The 19,945-nt window shown below is 49.3% G+C and overlaps 2 long non-coding RNA genes across 2 annotated transcripts in view; one reads left to right on the top strand and one right to left on the bottom strand.

Annotated features, from left to right (window-relative positions):
- LOC109287483 overlaps positions 1-1,862 on the top strand; it is a 27,614-nt gene extending 25,752 nt beyond the window's left edge. The window contains exons 2-3 of the long non-coding RNA XR_002094877.1: positions 921-1,030; positions 1,707-1,862. This is a non-coding gene — a long non-coding RNA (uncharacterized LOC109287483). The remainder of the gene's footprint in view (positions 1-920; positions 1,031-1,706) is intronic.
- LOC109287482 overlaps positions 1-17,235 on the bottom strand; it is a 22,701-nt gene extending 5,466 nt beyond the window's left edge. Inside the window, exons 1-2 of the long non-coding RNA XR_002094876.1 lie at positions 16,460-17,235; positions 6,863-6,873 (exon numbers count right to left, since the gene is read on the bottom strand). This is a non-coding gene — a long non-coding RNA (uncharacterized LOC109287482). The remainder of the gene's footprint in view (positions 1-6,862; positions 6,874-16,459) is intronic.
- Between the last annotated feature and the right edge of the window lie 2,710 nt (positions 17,236-19,945).

The raw sequence follows: 19,945 nt of genomic DNA on the forward strand, positions 1-19,945 counted from the left end.
GTGTTGCGTGACAGTTCTATTTCCATTCCTCAGATAGATTTAGAGCTACTTTGGTTACTTCTCCAGGGCACTACACTGTGCCTAGTGTGTGCCAGAAACTCAACCTAACTGCAGAGACAGATACCCTGAGCAACCCAGATTTAGGGAGAAATTGCAGGAGAGCATCACTAAATAATGGAATCCAAATGTTGAATAAAACAAATGCCCTATAAAATAAGCTACACTGAATTTATTGTTGGGGATTTCTAGAGTTTTTGACTTTGAATACAATACATTAAATTCTTAAAATCATCATATTTTAAGAGCAATGTTTAGCAGTTACAGAATCTTTTTATTTCAGTGAATGAAAATTTACAGAGGGTGGGGGAATTTTTATGCATTTCATAAGCCAAAATATCCTGTTATTCATTCCTATCTAAAAACACAAAGAGCAACCTGTCAAATTCTACTTTTTTATCTTTCAGATGAAATTCCCCTCTACATTTTCCAAGAAAATATACTAGTATGCTACTCACTAATAAGGAAACCTTTCACTGACTTTCATTTTAATATTCATATTGCTTGGTAACAGTCAACATTCATTATAGTATTTCTTAATGTTTTTTGGCTGCACAGATATATTTATTATTTTAAAAATTATGCAGCTGAAAAACTTTTGGATACCTTCTGCTTATAATCATCTTTATAGAAATAGTTACTTTGTTCCAAATGATAGTGCCTGAGGGGCACATCTATAAACGAGATCCTTTTGGTAATAACTGATGCACTAGGACGGTACAGCAAAAATATTAGGTCTCATGCTGTGCACTTTAGATTACCTGCTGTGAAACTGCAGGCATTCTATAGGGCAGCGCATCATGTCTTCCTAAGCTTGATATACGGTAAGTGTTGATCCTGAAACAAATTACTTTTTTTTTCAGAACACTGTCAGACTATGGACAAATGCTTTAAGAAAGGAGAGGGAGCTGCCACTCAGGAATACACATTGGCAATAGAAATGTGACATGTGCATGCTCCTGTAACAATCCAAGTTAGACAAATCACTCTAATTCTAATCCTGAATGAAATAGAGTTAAAGTTTCAATGGTTTTGCCACACTATCATTATTAAATCAAGCAACTATAACAGTAATAGTGTAACACTTTGTATCAGTTTAATTGATACTGATTCTGTTGTTACATCTGTCTATACCCCTCCCCCCCCTCCAGACTGTCACCTATCACATGGAAAAACTGTGAGAGTGCATTTTGCCTTAAACTGACTTGTCGGTCGGTGAGGTTTGCCCTCTGTCCCCTTCATCCCTGCATTCCATTAAAATGGAATCTGCTGCACAGACACCAGTGACCATTTGCTCAAAGGCCTTATCTTCCCACACCTATTCTAATCCCAAGCATAAACTTTCTCACAGCACAGCTGCATTGAACTGAGCATAGCAACTCAGGCTACATAATGATAAAAACACTTAGTTTGAACATCAGGTAGGATTATTTTTCCTGGACAAGTTTCAATATTTGAGGCTGGAGTGGGGCTAATATGCATGCACCACCTCCAGCTCGCAGCTTGCTAGAGTATGCCTCCACTGTGATGATGGTCACTGTCACACACAAGCTAAAGTTCCACCAAGAGGGTGGGCTCTCATGTACCTTCAGACTGATTGACTATCCTGTCTTTGATTTTCTCTTTGGTGTGAACCAATGGGAATCAAGGGACTTGCAAGAAAATGGAAGCAGTCTGCTCAGTGTTACCTCTGCCTAAGGTTCTTGACTCCTGATTTTGCCCCCAACTGAAACTTACTTTTGATATACTGAGCCAGTAACTATGACACTGGTTTTGTATCTTGCCTGATAATCAGCCTTGACACTCATGGAGATGGGATCATTCAGAGAGATCTCAATGGGATCCATGAAGGGAGACAGCATTCTGGAAATGACTAAGTCCCCACACTGGAGGGGGGAAGGGGAAAGAGGAGCCCAGGGATCACAAATTAACCCCTCACCAGCTACCAGTTGGACTTCTTTAATTTAAGGCTAGGTATAATAGTCTTAAATTAAAGAAGCCCTTCTTTAATGTAAGACTAGGTACAATAGAGATAGCAATGGTTTTACATTTTCTTTTCTTTTTTTAAATGATGACATCAGTAATTAAGAGTACTAGTATTTCCAATTAAATGTTTTCTCATGCTTGTGAAAGTACTGTCCCTAAAGATTATTTGACAAATAATCATACCCTGTCAACACCATATATTATATGACTGTTTGCAAGATTCATTGTAGGTATTTTAGTGTAATTTTTAGCTTCTGTTTTTAAAAAATACCTAACCCTTCTTTCTTTCTTTGCTGTAGAGCTGGCTGCAGATCAACAACATTAAAAAAACCCAGGAAAGCCCCAAACATACTGAGACAAGTATCTCTTAAATCTTCTTCGTTATAATAATCAAAGGTGTTGTAGGCTGGTCTGACATGCATGCATTCCTTTATATGTATTTCAATCTCTTTAAACAGACAGTGCAAACAAAATTATTAACTGAGGTCCAGATTTGGCAATGTTTCACCTTTTTTTTTACTGAGAGCCAGATTCTGATACTACTCAGTGCAAGTTCATCATTGAGCTAAATCATGGGTTGGCTTGCACATCATAGGATGCAGTTAGTACAAGACGGGAAATAAGGGAGTTAAGTTCCCCTCTCTGAATGAAGGGGAGAGGAAGAAAGCAGGGACATTTTGTTCTGCCATACACCAGTGCATTCAGCAGTTCAGGAGAGCCTGCATATCATGGAGCATAAAGTATTCTAGAGCTAGTGCCTGGATGTTTACTTTCCTTTTGAAGTGACAGAGGAAAGAAGGTGACAATGATTTGAAGACTGGTTCAGGGGCAGCACTTTTTGCTCAGGGCAGATTATAGTTAGGTAGTGATCCTCTGTAAGTAGCACTGTTGACTCATGGAAGAAGGCAATATGCTCATTGTGAATATGGGTGTCAGAATTTTGCCCTATGTACTTTTGTGACAATGTCCTACCAACCCACTCAGAGATAGCTTTTAATATACTAAACAAAACTATTTGAAAATATTTTTCATGAGCAAATACCATGCTGACTCACAATAATAGGTTTTATTGCTTAGTAATATGGTTATTTCCTTTTCCATGGAAGGGGAGGGAGGGGTTGTGAAATGGCTGTTCTATCCCCTTTACAAAGTACCTTATTATAATACAGTTTCTTGTATAAGGCGATTATATACTTTTGTTCATACTACACAAAACTGGACTATTCATAGCATTGCTGTGAAAGCATCTTTTTCAGAACATTTTATTAGTTTTAATATTCAAATTGGATATCAAGCCACTAAGGAAGTAAAAAGGGTGCAATGGAGAACGTAACAAATGCTTGGAGCCGTGCTATATGTTTGAGTCTAAATATGGATGTCCCCAAAATGTGGGAGCAGGTTATTTACAATAATTCAAGCACTCCTTTACATAGGTCCAGCATGTTTAATGTTTGCAAGGGTGTCAGTGCCTTTTTACAAAAGTCCCTGTCAGATTCAAACTCTGTTATTAGAGATTTTCATATATGGAGCGGCACAGTGGTCAGCAGAGCAAACATCTACATCATGTATCTATGACTTACCTACACATTGATTTATATTTTTTAAATATATTAACAAATAATATTAAGCAGAGGCTTAGTCAAAGATTTATAAAAATATACATGTCAGGACCCACTGGAAAACTGGAAAAAAATTGATGTCTCTGATCCTCCCCTTCCTTATACCACAATGCATATAACACTTCCCTTCAGCTCATCCCCTTCTCTAAAAATCTGGGGAAAGTGCCCTTGCATCCTGAAGTCTGACTCTTTAAAATTCTATAAACCTAGGCTGTACTGTTATATATAGATGAAAAATACTCTGCAGAGCCTGGAGTCACCCTTCTTCCCCTCTTTGCTTTTCTCACCTTGTCTGAAAAAGGGAGTAAGTTACTTCACCCTCCCTATGGAGTACCAAGCAACTCCTGTTCTCTTCTGTCTCTACTGCAAGGCCGAGAACTGTGAAGTTGGGGGCATGGAAGGGGGAAAGTTTCATTTTCCTTTGCTCTCTTGTGTAGCTGAGTACAGATTCTGTCAGTCTAGACTAAAGGTATAAGAGCACTTGGGTTGTTTGTTTGGTGCGTATTTGGTTGATTCTTTTTTGTGTCTGTGAATGATACAAAATTTAATTTAAATTATGTAATTCATACACATATGTCTGCACTTTACAGCTAACTAAAACAATAATCAAATTATACCCATCCACCACATATCAAGATAAAAGAATAGTCTTAAAACTGGTTTCAGTTCTCCTAACCACTGGACAATTCCATAGGCTAGAAACACCAGAAACAAAACTGTCTCCAGGAGCTTTCAGCTGAACAGTAAAATAGACAATAATTCTGCTTAAAGGATCATAAGTATCTGATCTCAAAGTTTTGTGGGTGTTGGTTATAGCCGTGTTGGTCTAAGGACATAGATAGACAAGGTTCTTTGGGTAAATGTGATATCTTTTATTAGACCAACTAAACAGTTGGAAAAAATGTTCCTTGCAAGCTTTTGGGCGCAAACACCCTTCTTCAGGCATAGGGAGAGTCTGCTGTCATTTTGGGTGCTCTCCTCAGTGGAATAAAAACCAATATGCAAAATGCAGGTCTGTGACAATGCAAATGCTTGGCAGTGAGAATCAGAGGTGATGGGAGACAATAGGTGTGAGACAGGTAGGTGGGGGCAGGGGAAAGCGGTAAATGTTGACCTGATGATAGACTATATCTGGTAAAATGCAGACAGGTTACCTGGGCTTATAAGATGGCAAGCATGTTATAATGTGCCATAAATCCAATGTCTATATTTAGTCCATTATTCTTTGTGGACTAATATCCCACACCAGGATGGTATCTAAGCCTGCCTTACATATCTACAAGAGCAAGATTACAGCTCAGACCTAATGATATTACTGAACTTATACACTTCATACTCACACATAACAGCTTAACTTTCAATAACCAACACATCCTATGGCCAAGGCATACTGAATAGATTCAGACCATGCTGGGACAAGAAATGTAAAACCTGCCAACACATCTCCACCACTCCCACAATAACTACACCCCACGACAAAACCATCACCATTCCTGGATCTTATACTCGGACCTCCAAAAATGGAATATATCTCATCCAGTGCACTAAATCCATGATGGAAAATATGTAGGAGAAAATTTCATAGACATTAGGCATTAGACATCTAATTTCATAGACATTAGGGCTGGAAGGGACCTCGGAAGATCATCGAGTTCAGCCCCCTGCCCCAGGGGCATGAAGTCAGCAGGGATCATAGGATCCCAGCAAGATAAACATCCAGATGTCTCTTGAAGGTGTTCACCTCCGGCAGCAGTCTATTCCAAACCTTGGGGGCTTGGACAGTAAAGAAGTTCTTCCATATGTCCAGCCTGAAATAGTCATGGAGGAGTTTGTGACCATTCAAATTTGGCATCCCTTGGGGTGCTCTGGCGAGCAGATGTTCCCCCAGATCCTGGTAAGCACCCCTTATAAACCTATAGGTGGCCACCAAATCACCCCTGAGCCTGCACTTTTCCAGGCTGAAGAGTCCCATGGCTGTCAGCCTGTCTTCATAAGGTTTGTTTTCCTGAACTCTGACCATGCACGTGGCTCTCCTCTGCACCCTATCAAGCTTCTCCACATCCTTTTTGAATTGTGGAGCCCAAAACTGTATACAGTACTCCAGCTGCGGCCTCACCAACACCGAGTACAACAGGAGAATGACATCCTGGGATTTGCTTGAGAAGCATCTGTGGATTCAAGCCAGTGTTTGGCTTGCTTTACTACCAGCAATACCACACTGAAGATTTATATTCATCTTGTGATCAGTCATGACCCCCCAACGTCCCTTTCGTCCGTAGTGCTAGCCAGCTTAGCACTGCCTAGCCTATTAGCCTGCTGCAGGTTTTTCTTCCCAAGGTGGAGAACCTTGCATTTTTTGGTATTAAACACCATCAGGTTCTCATCCACCCATGTCCTGAGTCTGTCAAGGTCATCCTGGATCACCCTCCTGTCCTCAGGTGTGGACGCTCCCTGTCCCATAATGGGCAGGGGTGTCCCATGGACTGGTGAAAGACTGATGCACAGTACCCACTTAGCACGTTGGCTTTGTTCTGGGCGTCAGTTGTCAGTTGTCCCATCTGATTTAGCAGGGGTCCAAAGTTGCCCTTGCTTTTCCTCCAGCTCCCCTCCAGGAAGCACCTGCCCAGCCCTGGGGGCCTGCCCAAGGCATCTGGGGGTGGCAGGGCCTGGAAGGTGCCTGCCCCCGGGCTCCAGGGCCAAAAGGAGAGCCCCCGCATGCAGTGGATGGAGCAGCCTCCGAGTTCACCCAGAAGCCTGGGGCCTGCAGCTCCCTCCCAGAGCCTCTGGGAAGGGACTGGCCAGCTCCAGAGGCCTGCCCAAGACTGCTGGGGGCAGCAGGGCCCAGCAGGCACCTGCCCCCGGGCTCTGGGGTAAATGTGAATGCTGAGCATGGAGTGGATGGAGCAGCCTCCGAGTTTACCCTGAAGCCTGGGGCCTGCAGCTCCCTCCGAGAGCCTCTGGGAAGGGACTGGCCAGCTCCAGAGGCCTGCCCAAGACTGCTGGGGGCAGCAGGGCCCAGCAGGCACCTGCCCCCGGGCTCTGGGGTAAATGTGAATGCTGAGCATGGAGTGGATGGAGCAGCCTCCAAGTCTATGTGCAAGCCTGCGGCCTGCAGCTCCCTCCTGGAGCCTCTGGGAAGGGCCCAGCCAGCCCGGCAGGGCTGCCTGAGGCGTCTGGGGGTGGCAGGGCCTGGCAGGCACCTGCCCCTGGGCTCCGAGGCCCACGGGAGCTCCTCCGCATGGAGGGGATGGATAGAGGTGCCAGGCCACCCAGAAGCCTGCAGCCTGCAGCTCCCCCCCGGAGCTTGTGGTGGCCCTCCAAAAAGGGCCTGTACATCCCCAGGGGCCTGCCCAAGGTGCCTTGGGGCCTCAGGGCCTGGCAGGTGCCTGCCCCTGGGCACCAGGGAAGGCTGCTGTGTGGAGCCTCTCCCGATGCCAGACTTGGGCCCACCGGTGCTTCTCCTGGGAGCAGGGCCCTCCAGGTAGCAGAATGGTTGGGGAGAGGCAGGGGGGCAGCAGGCTGGGGTCTGAAGTCAATGTTGGGCAGGGGGAACCAGGGAAGAGTGGGGGGGGTGAAAGATGGAGGCTTAAGCCTGGGCAGGGAGGCACTTTTTGGAGGCTTAAGGCCCTGGTGGTTGTGGGGGTGCTGTGTGCGTTACTGCCTGATGTAAGAGAAAAAGGCAATACAATCATAAAAAGCAAATGACCCTTGAAAAAGCAAATGATCTTTTTCTTTCCCCTAAAATTAAAAGATCGCCTCTTGCTGACAGTAAGTGACGTGTACTTCTCGCTGACAGTAATGTGTAACGCCAAAACCAGTCTCAACCAGCCCAAGCTTGCTCTGTACCGTGTTTTGTAATTTTGTAACGGCAAGAGAAGAAACCCGAATGCGTGCGCAACAATGTAGCAAAGCAATGCTTAATGTATAAATACCAAGCTGTAAACTCAGTTTGTGGGGAACTCTGTCTTTGTGACACTGGGTAGCCCCCCTCTGCAGAGAAATAAATCATCTTGCTGACACCCCCTCGTTCTCTGTGCTAAATTGATCGCAGCTAGGAATGAGCCAAAAGACAGGACGTGGCCAGTGCTCTTCGGTGTATGAGCACACCCTTCAGCGTATGGGTGCTACACAGTAGCTGGTCAACCTTTTTTCCCTTACAAATTGGCAACCCAGATGGGACACTAGCTCTCCGGACCGGTGCCACCGCCCCATGACAACGTCCATCCAGCAAATGAGGGTAAGTTTCCCCTCAGTGTCCTTGTCAAGGGAGCGGGCGGCCCCGAGTCGGAGGTAAGGTGATCTCAAACTTAAAAGGGTAGGAGTGTCGGCTATATGCCCTGAGTACGGTGATTCTCAGGCACCAAATTGATTGTTTGTTTTAGGGTGTGTCAGTCTGAGTACGGTGATTCTCAGGCTCCTTTTTATCTGTGTCTCTGTTTGTCTGTGTGTCAGTCTTAGGCCTGTCTTCTCCCGGTTCCTCATTCTGGTGACACAGGCAACCATAGAGTGTTGTCCGTCCGACCCTTTTGGGCCAGAAAAGCTGTGTGGCGCAATTTTTGTCTCCATTCACGCACTCAGGAACTGATCTCTAATCTTATCTTGTCTCTTTGATAAGTCCCCTTTCCTGTTTGGGGGCACTGGTCAGGTCTGTGGTTTGTAAGTCGGCTCTGGTATTCTGGTATTCTGGTTTAAAGGCAAAGAGGTACCCTGCCAAGGGAGACACGATGGGACAGATGGAGTCAGTCTCTGTCCCACCAGGAAGTCCCCTTGGAATTGTCCTTTCTGGTTGGGCTAAAATCCCGGGAACTGGTCAGGTTAAAAAGCTTAAATTGATCCAGCTATCTACAACTGTCTAGCCTGGATACACTTACGAGGATCCAAGCTAACAGTAGCCCAGTCTTTGTTCTTTTGACCGAGAAACCCTGAGGTACCTCAGAGGATTTCTGGCAGATCCTCACCCCCGTCAGATGGATTACTGGTATGTCTGGGCAAACGCTGCATGCAAGTTAGAAAAAGGTTGCTTGAATTCCTCTAAAAAGGAAACCCGACACCTGGCTCCACTCCAGGTTGATCCTAAAAGCCCCTCTGAAACTCTGCCACCTCCATATGCTGCAACTGCCCCTAAGTCAGAGGAAGATGAGTGGTGTCCAGCAAGACCGCCACCACTCCCGGCGCCAGTCACACCCCTGACCCCCGCATCCACCGCTTCAAGTAAACGTTCCTCCGACAATGAAACAGGAAGTTCTTCCCCTGTGTTGACACATACGGAGTCAAAAAGAAAAAAGAGCAAACTGGACCAAAGTCCAGGCTATTAAACAAGGACCAAATGAACACCCGAGTGATTACTGTCAAAAACTCCTAAGCACTATGAATAGACACGGTGGTGATTTCGACCCCAGCAGCCTTGCCAATCAAATGATAGTCAATTCTGCATTTGTTGGTCAAGCAACTAATGATATAAAAAATATATCACTAAGCACCACTCTGATTGAACCACCAAAACGCTTCCCCAGCTAGTCGATCTGGCTTCCTACATCTTTGACCGATGCCCTGAGGTCCAGAAGCAAGAAAAATTAAAACTGAAGCAAAAGGAAGTGAATATGTTAGTAACTGCCCTTACTCAACACTTCCAAGCACCCCCCCCGGCAAGACTACGGCCGAGGCCGAGGGAGAAGATAGAAACAAGACAGACCCCGTACTTGGTCTTCCCAACCCTTCAAGCAACCAACAAGGGGGCCTCAATCAGATGATACCTGCAATTATTGCAAACAAAGAGGGCACTGGAAATGAGATTGCCCGGTCCACCCATGAGGGACCCCTACACCATTTAACGCTCCCCGCACGCCTGCCCCACCCGAAGTTGACAACTACCAGCAGTACCTGGAGGAGTCACCTGAACCTGAGGATTAACATAAGGGGGGGCTCTTCCACGAGATGAACCTTGGGAATTTTAATGAAACTTCACACAAATTAGAATGTCCATCCTCTGAACGATATATTAACCTAGAAGTCCAGGGTCAGATATACAAATGTTTAATTGATACTGGCGCAGATCTTTCTTCACTGGGTGTCTCCCCAAGTCAGGCCAAATTAAGGATAGCAAAAACTGAACAGGTGGTGGGAGTCTCAGGAAAGCCCTTTAGCGTCCCTTATAGTGTTCGTACAAAAGTCACCATTGGACCCTTAACAACTGAGCATGCCTTCTTACTCTCAAGTGGATCACCCGTTAACTTATTGGGAAGAGATCTGCTCTGCAAGCTCCATACCACCTTGCAGTGTAGCCCAAACGGAATCCAAATTACTGTCCCCAGTACTAACCTCTTGGCCTTTCAGGCCATGCTTAATGAGTCTGAGTGTCCTGCCCTCCCTGAAGATCTCCAAACTTTGCCCGAATCACTGTGGGAATGGACCCCCACAGCAGTAGGGCTCCTTAAATCTGCTACCCCAGTCAGTATCCAAACAAAGCCAGGTCAACCTCCCTCAGTACCCCAGTATCCCCTGTCCAAAAAAAACAGATGAAGGACAGCCACACCATGATTGCTGTAAATTAGTTGAGTATGTGGAAAAACCCTGGAGTAACCTTAAAGATCAACCCTTGCATAACCCAGACTATGTTCTCTTCACCGACGGATCGTCCTCAGTCATCAAAGGCACAAGACATGCAGGGTACGCAGTAACCACAGTGCAATGGGTTTGGGAAGCCAAGCTTCTTGCACCAGGTACCAGTGCCCAAGCTGCAGAACTGATTGCCTTACAGAGAGCATGTGAGCTAATCACAAACTGTTCAGTAACCATCTATACTGACTCTTGATATGCATTTGGTATTTGTCATGCAACCGGCCAACTGTGGAAGCAACGAGGATTTCTCACCTCGAATGGACACTCAATTGCTAATGCCACAGAAGTCAACAATCTTCTAAACGCTATCCTGTTACCCAAAGAAATCTCAGTTGTCCACTGTCCAGGGCACTCCAAGGACAGTACTGAGATTGCTGCCGGGAACCATATGGCTGATGCAGCCGCAAAGGCAGTGGCCATTCAACCCGTTTCTGACAACTCTAACTCTCGCCTCGTGTGCATCACATTATCCAGCCTAACCTCCATATACCAGCACATTCAACCGACAGAAGTCCAGGACTGGAAGACCAAATATGAAGGCACTGAAGGAACAGATGGCATCTGGCGAGTACCTGACGGGCGTCTCATCGCCCCCAGAGCTGTTCTTCGCACGCTTGCCCAAGGAGCCCATCGTCTAAACCACTCTGGTAAAGAAAATCTAGCGCGCAGTGTTCTCCGTGACTGGTTCGTGCCTGGCATTTATGTGGAAGCCGCCAGGATTGTCAATTCCTGCCCTGCATGCCAAGCATTTAATCACAAGACAAAAAAAAATATTCATAAAGGGGGGAGGCCATGGGCCTATCTACCATTTCAAAGACTCCAGGTTGATCATATAAACTTACCAAAGGCCTTCCACTATAAGCATTGTTTAGTGGTAATCGACCAGCTCACCGGATGGCCAGAAGCTTTCCCTGCTTCGCGAGCAGATGCCTCGACTGTAGTCAAAGCCCTCCTTAGAGACATTGTACCAAGATTCGGACTTCCTGAAGTTATTGAATCAGATCGAGGCTCACACTTTACTGAAAGGATATTGCAAGAGGTGTATAAAGCCTTAGGAATTCAAGCACAGTTTCATACCCCTTACCACCCACAATCCTCGGGTCAGGTAGAAAGGTTAAACCTATCCCTGAAAACCCTTTTAGGAAAGATTTGTGCCGAAACCAAATTAAAATGGCCTGAAGCCTTGCCCATTGTGTTGTTTGCTCTTAGAACTAAGCCACGCAAACCTCTAAATCTGTCACCCTATGAGTTATTGTTTGGTCATCCCGCACCTTTGTACAAAGACTGACAAAGTCCACATGTAAGCCTGTTTAAGAAAAATGAAAAATTAACTGATTATGTCTTGTCATTACAGCATTCTCTCAGTTCTCTTCACAGGTCTGCAGCGTTGGTACAACCGGTACCCCTTGACACCAACCTCCATCCGTACTGACCCGGCGATTGGGTGTGGATTAAAAAGCATCGATGACAGAACTGTTTGGCACCACAGTGGGAAGGTCCCTTTCAAGTCCTGCTGACAACTCACACTGCAGTTAGTCACCGAGAAAGAATCCTGGATCCACCATAACCACTTGAAACCCAAAGAAAAGCCAGCATTGCCAGCACCACCAGATAAACAAGCTGTAGCCACTAACGTTAACAGAGCAGCCTTAGCCAGCAATAACTGGTTTAGCAGACTAGCTAGTTCATTTAGATGAACTATTAGTAACTGACTAAACTCTCTTTTAACCCCCATGCTTTCTTTGCTTGCCATGCTCGTTATAGGATGTATGTGTGCATCTTGTATTATCGCTTATGTAAAAAGGCTGTTTGCACGCGCAATGCAGAACAAGTATGTCATGTACGCTCAAGAATAGCAAACTTTGATATCAGCCACTGAGCTAGAGCTCAAGGTTGAAAGGGGGGAATTGTAAGAGAAAAAGGCAATACGATCATAAAAAGCAGATGACCCTTGAAAAAGCAAATGATCTTTTTCTTTCCCCTAAAATTAAAAGATCGCCTCTTGCTGACAGTAAGTGACGTGTACTTCTCGCTGACAGTAATGTGTAAAGGCAAAACCAGTCTCAACCAGCCCAAGCTTGCTCTGTACCGTGTTTTGTAATTTTGTAACGGCAAGAGAAGAAACCCGAATGCGTGCGCAACAATGTAGCAAAGCAATGCTTAATGTATAAATACCAAGCTGTAAACTCAGTTTGTGGGGAACTCTGTCTTTGTGACACTGGGTAGCCCCCCTCTGCAGAGAAATAAATCATCTTGCTGACACCCCCTCGTTGCTAGCTAAATTGATCGCAGCTAGGAACGAGCCCAAAGAGGGGACATGGCCAGTGCTCTTCGGTGTATGAGCACACCCTTCGGTGTATGGGTGCTACACAGTAGCTGGTCAACCTTTTTTTGTTACACTGACTGCACCCTGGGTACTTGATTGGGAGTGGAACCACAGGCAGCAGGAATTCCAGGCACCAGGTCAACCCCATGCATTCCTATGGGGCTTTGAGACACCAAGTCAACCCCAAGCATTCCTATGGGGACTTGTCAGAGAACAAGTCTACCCCATTCATTGCTATGGGGACTCCCAGACACCAGGTCTACCCTGTTTTGAAGCACAGGGGTGACTTTTGGGACACCAGGTCAACCCCAGCGATGCCTTTGGGAGGGAGAGGCTGGCGAGTTGGAGAGGAGCTCCCTGTCTCAGAACCTCCCCACCCACTGGCCCTCTGCACAGCTGAGCCACCCACGAGGTGCCAGGTCAACCCAGGCCCAGGGGAGAGGGAAGGGGAGAATGGCCAGACCCTCCGTTTATGAGGGTCCCCTGCCTGCCTCTCCCCCGCTCTCTCCAGCTTCCGGGGGGGCTCTGCCCCCCGCAGACATGGTGGTGCCCTCCCCCCCCCGCTCCCGGAGGTGGCGTTCAGGTTGGGAATTTGCGCTCGGGAGACAAAAGCTTGTGTCAAGGGCTGACTTTCAATAGATGGCAGCAAGGTAACTCCTCTGCTACATATTAAACCCTGACCCAGAATCAGGTTGTCTACAAATGATTTAGCACCAGATTCCCCATGAACATGCAGTGCACTGCGGGTGAAAGGCAACTCCCTTCTGACCACTCTCCAATCCTGCCACAAATGGCTCTCCACACTGTGGCCTGCCCCCCAGGCAGGGGCCAGCCAGCTATCCGGGATTAACTGAGGCTCCACGGTGCTATAGTATCATTATATTTAGGGGAGATTCTGACTTAGAGGTGTTCAGTCATAATCCCACAGATGGTAGCTTCGCCCCATTGGCTTCTCAGCCAAGCACATACACTAAATGTCTGAACCTGCGGTTCCTCTCAGACTGAGAAGGATTACTATTGCAACAACACATCATCAGTAGAGTAAAACTAACCTGTCTCATGACAGTCTAAACCCAGCTCACGTTTCCTATTAGTGGGTGAACAATCCAGAGCTTGGTGAATTCTGCTTCACAATGATAGGAAGAGCTGACATCGAAGGATAAAAAGTGACATCGCTATGAACGCTTGGCCGCCACAAGACAGTTATCCCTGTGGTAACTTTTCTGACACCTCCTGCTTAGAACCCCCAAAAGTCAGAAGGATTGTGAGGCCCCGCTTTCACGGTCTGTAATCATACTGAAAATCAAGATCAAGTGAGCTTTTGCCCTTCTGCTCCAGGGGAGATTTCTGATCTCCCTGAACTCACCTTAGGAAACCTGTTACAGTTTGACAGGTGTACCACCCCAGTCAAACTCCCCACCTGACACTGTCCCTGGAGTGGGTCATGCCCAGCACGTGCCGGGCGCTTGGAGCCAGAAGCGAGCCCCCGCCTCACTGGGTATGTGAAAAAATGATAAGAGTAGTGGTATTTCACTGGCGGCCCGGGGGCCTCCCACTTATTCTACACCTTTCATGTCTCTTCACAGTGCCAGACTAGAGTCAAGCTCAACAGGGTCTTCTGCCCCACTGATTCTGCCAAGCCCGTTCCCTTGGCTATGGTTTCATTAGATAGTAGGTAGTGACAGTGGGAATCTTGTTCATCCATTCATGCGCATCACTAATTAGATGATGAGGCATTTGGCTCTTTACCAAACCCTGAAGAGTACATTTTTTGGATCATTTAGTGCTGTTCGGTTAAGTGGCTCAGCATGCCCTATGCAACACAGTCATGACTGTAGCGACCACTGAAGAGTCCGGTGGTCTCGTGATGACTGACATGCACCAGCAATCTGTCACGTGGGCCTGAGCCCTGATCAGAAGCATGGGAGGTAATCATATCGAGACTGAACCACTTGAGAGAAATGCAGCGAAGAGGGGGAGACAGCAAGGTGGATCACAAATGCAGGATAGCAGAACAAAGCACAGACATGGGTGGGTAAGAGGTTGGGATGAATTCTGCTGCCCAAAGGGAGCAATAGGGTATGTCAAATGAGGCAGCATCACTCCAAGTCTGGAAGTAGCCAGAAACACTCTCGTCAAGTGCTTCTCTTCAGTCTGTTCTGTCCCGATCACAGGATGTCATCCCTCCTGGAACAGTACACATGCCTCATGCCTTCGGGAATGGGTAGTCACAGGCTTCAGTGGGCATGCAGCCAGGATGTTGCACCCGACTGACTAACCGTCAAGTTTGGCTTGCACCGGTCACTGAGGCTCCCCTCTATCAGCACAAGATGGGGGTGGCCAGAAATCATCCATTATTCCAGGCTGCCATTCCAGGAAGTGGGGCGAGCCCCCCTTGCCTGATCATCAGTTCAGGTTGGCTTTATGCTCAGCAGAACTGGAGGTGAGTAGTCCTGATCCTCACCCCCCACCTTTCCGGGCATGCAGCCGGGATGTTGCACCCAACTGACTAACCTTCAAGTTCCATTTGCACAGGTCACCGAGACTCCCCTCTATCAGCACAAGGCATGGGGACAGAAGTCTTCCACCCTCCAGGCCACCGCCCCAAGAAGAGGGGCTATCTCCCTTGCCTGGTTGTCAATTCCAGTATGTTTCACCCACCCCACCTGCCAGACAACTGCTGTCTGGACAGTGCAGGCACCAACAATTTTCAGCAAGATTTCTCTAGCACCCACCATCAGGCTTTGTGTTTTTCACAGTTGAGGCAGTTACCCCCCAGGAGCTTGTGAGGCAGCTGGTGGGGATTCAAGTGTCCCTGGGAAAAACTCCCTGGCTGCACTGTACCAGGGTTGAATTATCAACAGACTGAGGCCTTCGATACCCAGCGAGAACCACATGGAGGTACCTGGCACAAACCTGTTGCAACCGTGTAACAAGACCATTTCCCCTAGGGAAGGCGCCTCCCTTAAGAGAGTCATATTAAGAGAGTCATAGTTACTCCCACCGTTTACCCGCGCTTCATTGAATTTCTTCACTTTGACATTCAGAGCACTGGGCAGAAGTCACATTGCGTCAACACCCACCGCAGGCCTTCGCGATGCTTTGTTTGAATTAAACAGTCAGATTCCCCTGGTCTGCACCGGTTCTAAGTCAGCTGCTAGGTGCCGGCCGAGCTGGAATGCCGCCCCCCACCCTGTCCCCGTGGAAAAGGAGAGGCAGGTGACGCCCACTGCAGCTGAGGCGATCCACAGGAAGGGCCCGGATCGCATCCAGAGTTGCCACCACCCCCCCCAGGAAGGGGAGTAGGCGCCTCATCCAGCCACAGCTCACGCCCAGCTCTACTTTGTGCCCCAGCCCAACCAACCCAGCCCTTAGAGCCAATCCTTATCCCAAAGTTATGGATCCGGCTTGCTGACTTCCCTTACCTACATTGTTCTAACATGCCAGAGGCTGTTCACCTTGGAGACCTGCTGTGGATATGGGTACAGCCCAGTGCGAGATTTACACCTTCTCCCCCAGATTTTCAAGGACCAGTGAGAGCTCACCAGATGCTGCTGGAACCGTGATGCTTTTCAAGGCTCGGTTCCCTCTCTCGGGGCAAACCCATTCCAAGGCACCCTGCCTTTCACAAAGAAAAGAGAACTCTCCCTGGGGCTCCCGCCGGCTTCTCCAGGATCAGTTGCATTACTGCACTGGATGCCTTATGGCACCACCACTCTGTATTCAGGGATCTGAACATGACTCCCTTTCGATCGGCTGAGGGCAACGGAAGACATTGCCCATCCCTTCGGAATGGCGCTCACCTATCTCTTAGGACCGACTAACCTATGTTCACCTGCTGTTCACATGGAACCCTTCTCCACTTTGGCCTTCAAAGTTCTCGTTTGAATATTTGCTACTACCATCAAGATCTGCACCTGCGGCGGTTCCACCCGGGCCCGCGCCCTAGGCTTCAAGGCCCACCACAGAGGCCCTCCTATTCATCGCAGCCTAGCCCCCGCGGCTCTCATTGCCGGCGACAGCCGGGTATGGGCCCGACACTCTAGCACCATCCATTTGCAGGGCTAGCTGATTTGGCAGGTGAGTTGTTACACACTCCTTAGCAGATTCCAACTTCCATGGCCACCGTCCTGCTGTCTATGTCAACCAACACCTGTTCTGGGGTCTGACAAGCGTCAGCATTGAGCGCCTTAACCTGGCGTTCAGTTCATCCTGCAGCACCAGTTCTGCTTGCCAGAAGTGGCCCACTAGGCACTCGCATTCCACACCAGGCTCCACGCCAGTGAGCCAGGCTTCTTACCCATTTAAAGTTTGAGAATGGATGGAGATCGTTTTGGACCCAAGAACTCTAATCATTCGCTTTACCAAATAAAACTGCAGAGATGGATGAGTGCCAGCTATCCTGAGGGAACCAGCTACTAGATGATTCAATTAGTCTTTCACCCCTATACCCAGGTCAGATGACCGATTTGCATGTCAGTACTGCTATGGACCTCCACCAGAGTTTCCTCTGGCTTCGCCCTGCCCAGGCATAGTTCACCATCTTTCAGGTCCTAGCACGTATGCTCATGCTCCGCCTCCCTGACGGGGTGGGCGAGACAGGTCAGTGGTGCGCCCTCTGCAAACAGTGGCCTTAGGATCCCACCTCAGCTGGTGTTCACCGGCCCTCATCTTCATTGCACCATGGGCTTTCGTTCAAGCCTCTGACTTATGCACGTTAGACTCCTTGGTCCGTGTTTCAAGATGGGTTGGGTGGGTAGCCAACATCGCTGCAGACCCCAAGTGCCCAGCATGGCCCTCCCCACCCAGCATCGCGACACGGCCGGGGCACACTGAGAACATTCCGCCCTGGTTGAAAGTCGCACCGGGGTGAGGGGGCCCCCACCATGAGGAGGAGGGGACGGGGGGCCACGGGGGAAGGTGTGGCGACAGTCATCTCCCTTGACCCTGGGATGCAGCAAGAGCTGCTGCCTGGGGCCTGTAACACTCACCGCCACAAAGCGGTGAGCCACCTGCCTGCCAGGCCTTCCCAGCCAACCCAGAGCCAGTCATGGTGCATTGCCACGGTGGAGATGCGCCCAACAAGGACCGAGGCCATCCAGGCGGTGGTCCCCCACTGCCCTGGGGAGGGGGCAGTGAGGGGGATCCGTCGTCCCAGGCTGGCTGACCAAGCCCATCAGGTTGACTCCTTCGGGCAGACTGCACAGATCCCACCCATTTACCTCTTAACAGTTTCACACCCTCTTGAACTCTATCTTCAAAGTTCTTTCAAACTTTCCCTTACAGTACTTGTTGACTATCAGTCTTGTGCTAGTATTTAGCCTTAGATAGAGTTTACCACCTGCTTTGGGCTGCATTGCCAAGCAACCCAACTGTGAGAAGACCCACTCCCAGAGCACCAGGGGCCACTACTGGCCTCACACCATCCACGGGCTATGCCTTGATCAGAAGGACTTGGGCCTCCCGAGAGCAGCACCGGGGAGTGGGTCTTCTGTACGCCACCACATTTCCTACACACCACCGCAGGATGGGGATTCGGCACTGGGCTCTTCCCTGTTCACTCACCATTACTGAGGGAATCCTGGTTAGTTTCTTTTCCTCCACTGAGTAATATGCTTAAATTCAGCAGGTCACCAAGTCTGATCTGAGGTCGCAGTTGGATGGGAGGGTGCAGGCGTGGGAGAAGTTTGTGAGGTGAGATGGCCAAGAAAGCCGGTACTGAACAGGGCCGGCCTGGCCTCTCGGCGTGCTGTGCACGCATGCAGTCCTACCCACCACAGCCATGGGAGACTGCGCTGTCCCCAAAGGAGGCCTGACGGAAGGGAGCTGGGGAGAACGGCCCTGAGGGAGGAGCAGCCACGCACGGCACCCCCTGGCATGAAGGCTGGGGATGCATGGGGTAGGAGGGGCCCGGCAAAGGGAAGGCAGCAGAGGTAGTGAGGAGAGAACAGTCCCGGTCTCCGGGCAGGCAGAGGCACAGGCAAAGGCCCCAGCTGCCCGCGCCTGCCTGCTGCCTGCCTGCTGCACTCACCCCCACACCAGCTGAGTGTGTGAACCCCACCGTGTGCTCCCTTCCTTGCTGCTTCCCTTCCTGAGGCCCCCGCGCACCCGCAAGCACATGTTGTTCTTAGGGGGTAGGATTGCGGGCCCGAGACAGCCACACGGGGTGGGCCTGGATCCCCCTGGAACCCTGGCAGCGGGTGCCATGGCCGACCCAGCTGAAGCGTGGGTCAGACTGCTGCAACAGTCCTCTATGAGCAGGTTGAGCTCCCCAGTGCAGGCACTCTGAGGCATCGTGTCTGACCTTAGGGGGACGAAGGCATTCAGGGGCTCAGGCTGCCCCTCTTCCCCAAAGAGGGCAAGCAGAGGCAGGCCCAAGGGACCTCGGGTTGCCTGGGAGACACCCTAGCTGCACCCAGTGGCAGCGGGGACCAGACAGCCAGCACCACTGGCCTCACACACCTCATGGGTGATTGACCTTCAAGCGATGCTCAGACAGGCATAGCCCTGGGAGGAACCCAGGGCCGCAAGTGCATTCGAAGTGTCAATGATCAATGTGTCCTGCAATTCACATTAATTATTGCAGCTAGCTGCATTCTTCATCAACGCACCAGCCAAGTGATCCACCACTAAGAGTTGTCACTTTTTTTGCACAGGCTTTTTTCCACGGTTGCCACCTCGCCCTATGGCAGAAGCCAAGCCAGAGGGACAGGGGGCTTCTGGGTCTGCACGAGGTCAGGATGGGGTCCCCGAGCTGGTCTTCCTCCCCCGCTGCAGCAACCTGGCAGGGATCATGGGAGAGGAGGCATTCCTGCCCAGCTGGTTGCCTGCCTTCCCTTGGCAGGAGTCCTACAGACCAGGCAAACACAGGAGAGAAGTTTAACAACCTGAGAGAGGGCCATGGCTGCAAAGGTGAGCTGCCTGCCGCAGAGTCAGTCCAGGTGCTCAGCTCAGGGGGGCACAGCCAGCCGTGCTGCAGGCTCTGGCAGCTCCACAGCACTCCTGTGGCCGCGCCTGGGACTGTGCACCTCTTCCGCTCCCCTTGACCGGCCCTCGCCCCACCCAGGGGTGCAGCAGGGGTGATGGCGATAGGCAGGGAGGTTTGGAGGGATGGGCTGAGCAACAGGATGACGGTGGCAAGGGAGCCACAGCCCACAAGCAATTGGCTTTCAGGCCCCTCTGCAGAGAGGGAGGTAGGGTGACCCCTCTCCATCCCAGAGACCATGTGGGCAGGGAGTGCCAAAGGCACAGGCACATCTGCACATGCCCACCCTCCCTCAGCAGACCTCCTGTGGCTGCCCGCGCAGACCCCTCAGGACACACAAATCTTTGAACCTTT

This window comes from Gavialis gangeticus, unplaced genomic scaffold (genome assembly GCF_001723915.1).
Source record: "Gavialis gangeticus isolate Ggan-Ray unplaced genomic scaffold, GavGan_comp1, whole genome shotgun sequence".
Lineage (NCBI taxonomy): Eukaryota > Metazoa > Chordata > Crocodylia > Gavialidae > Gavialis > Gavialis gangeticus.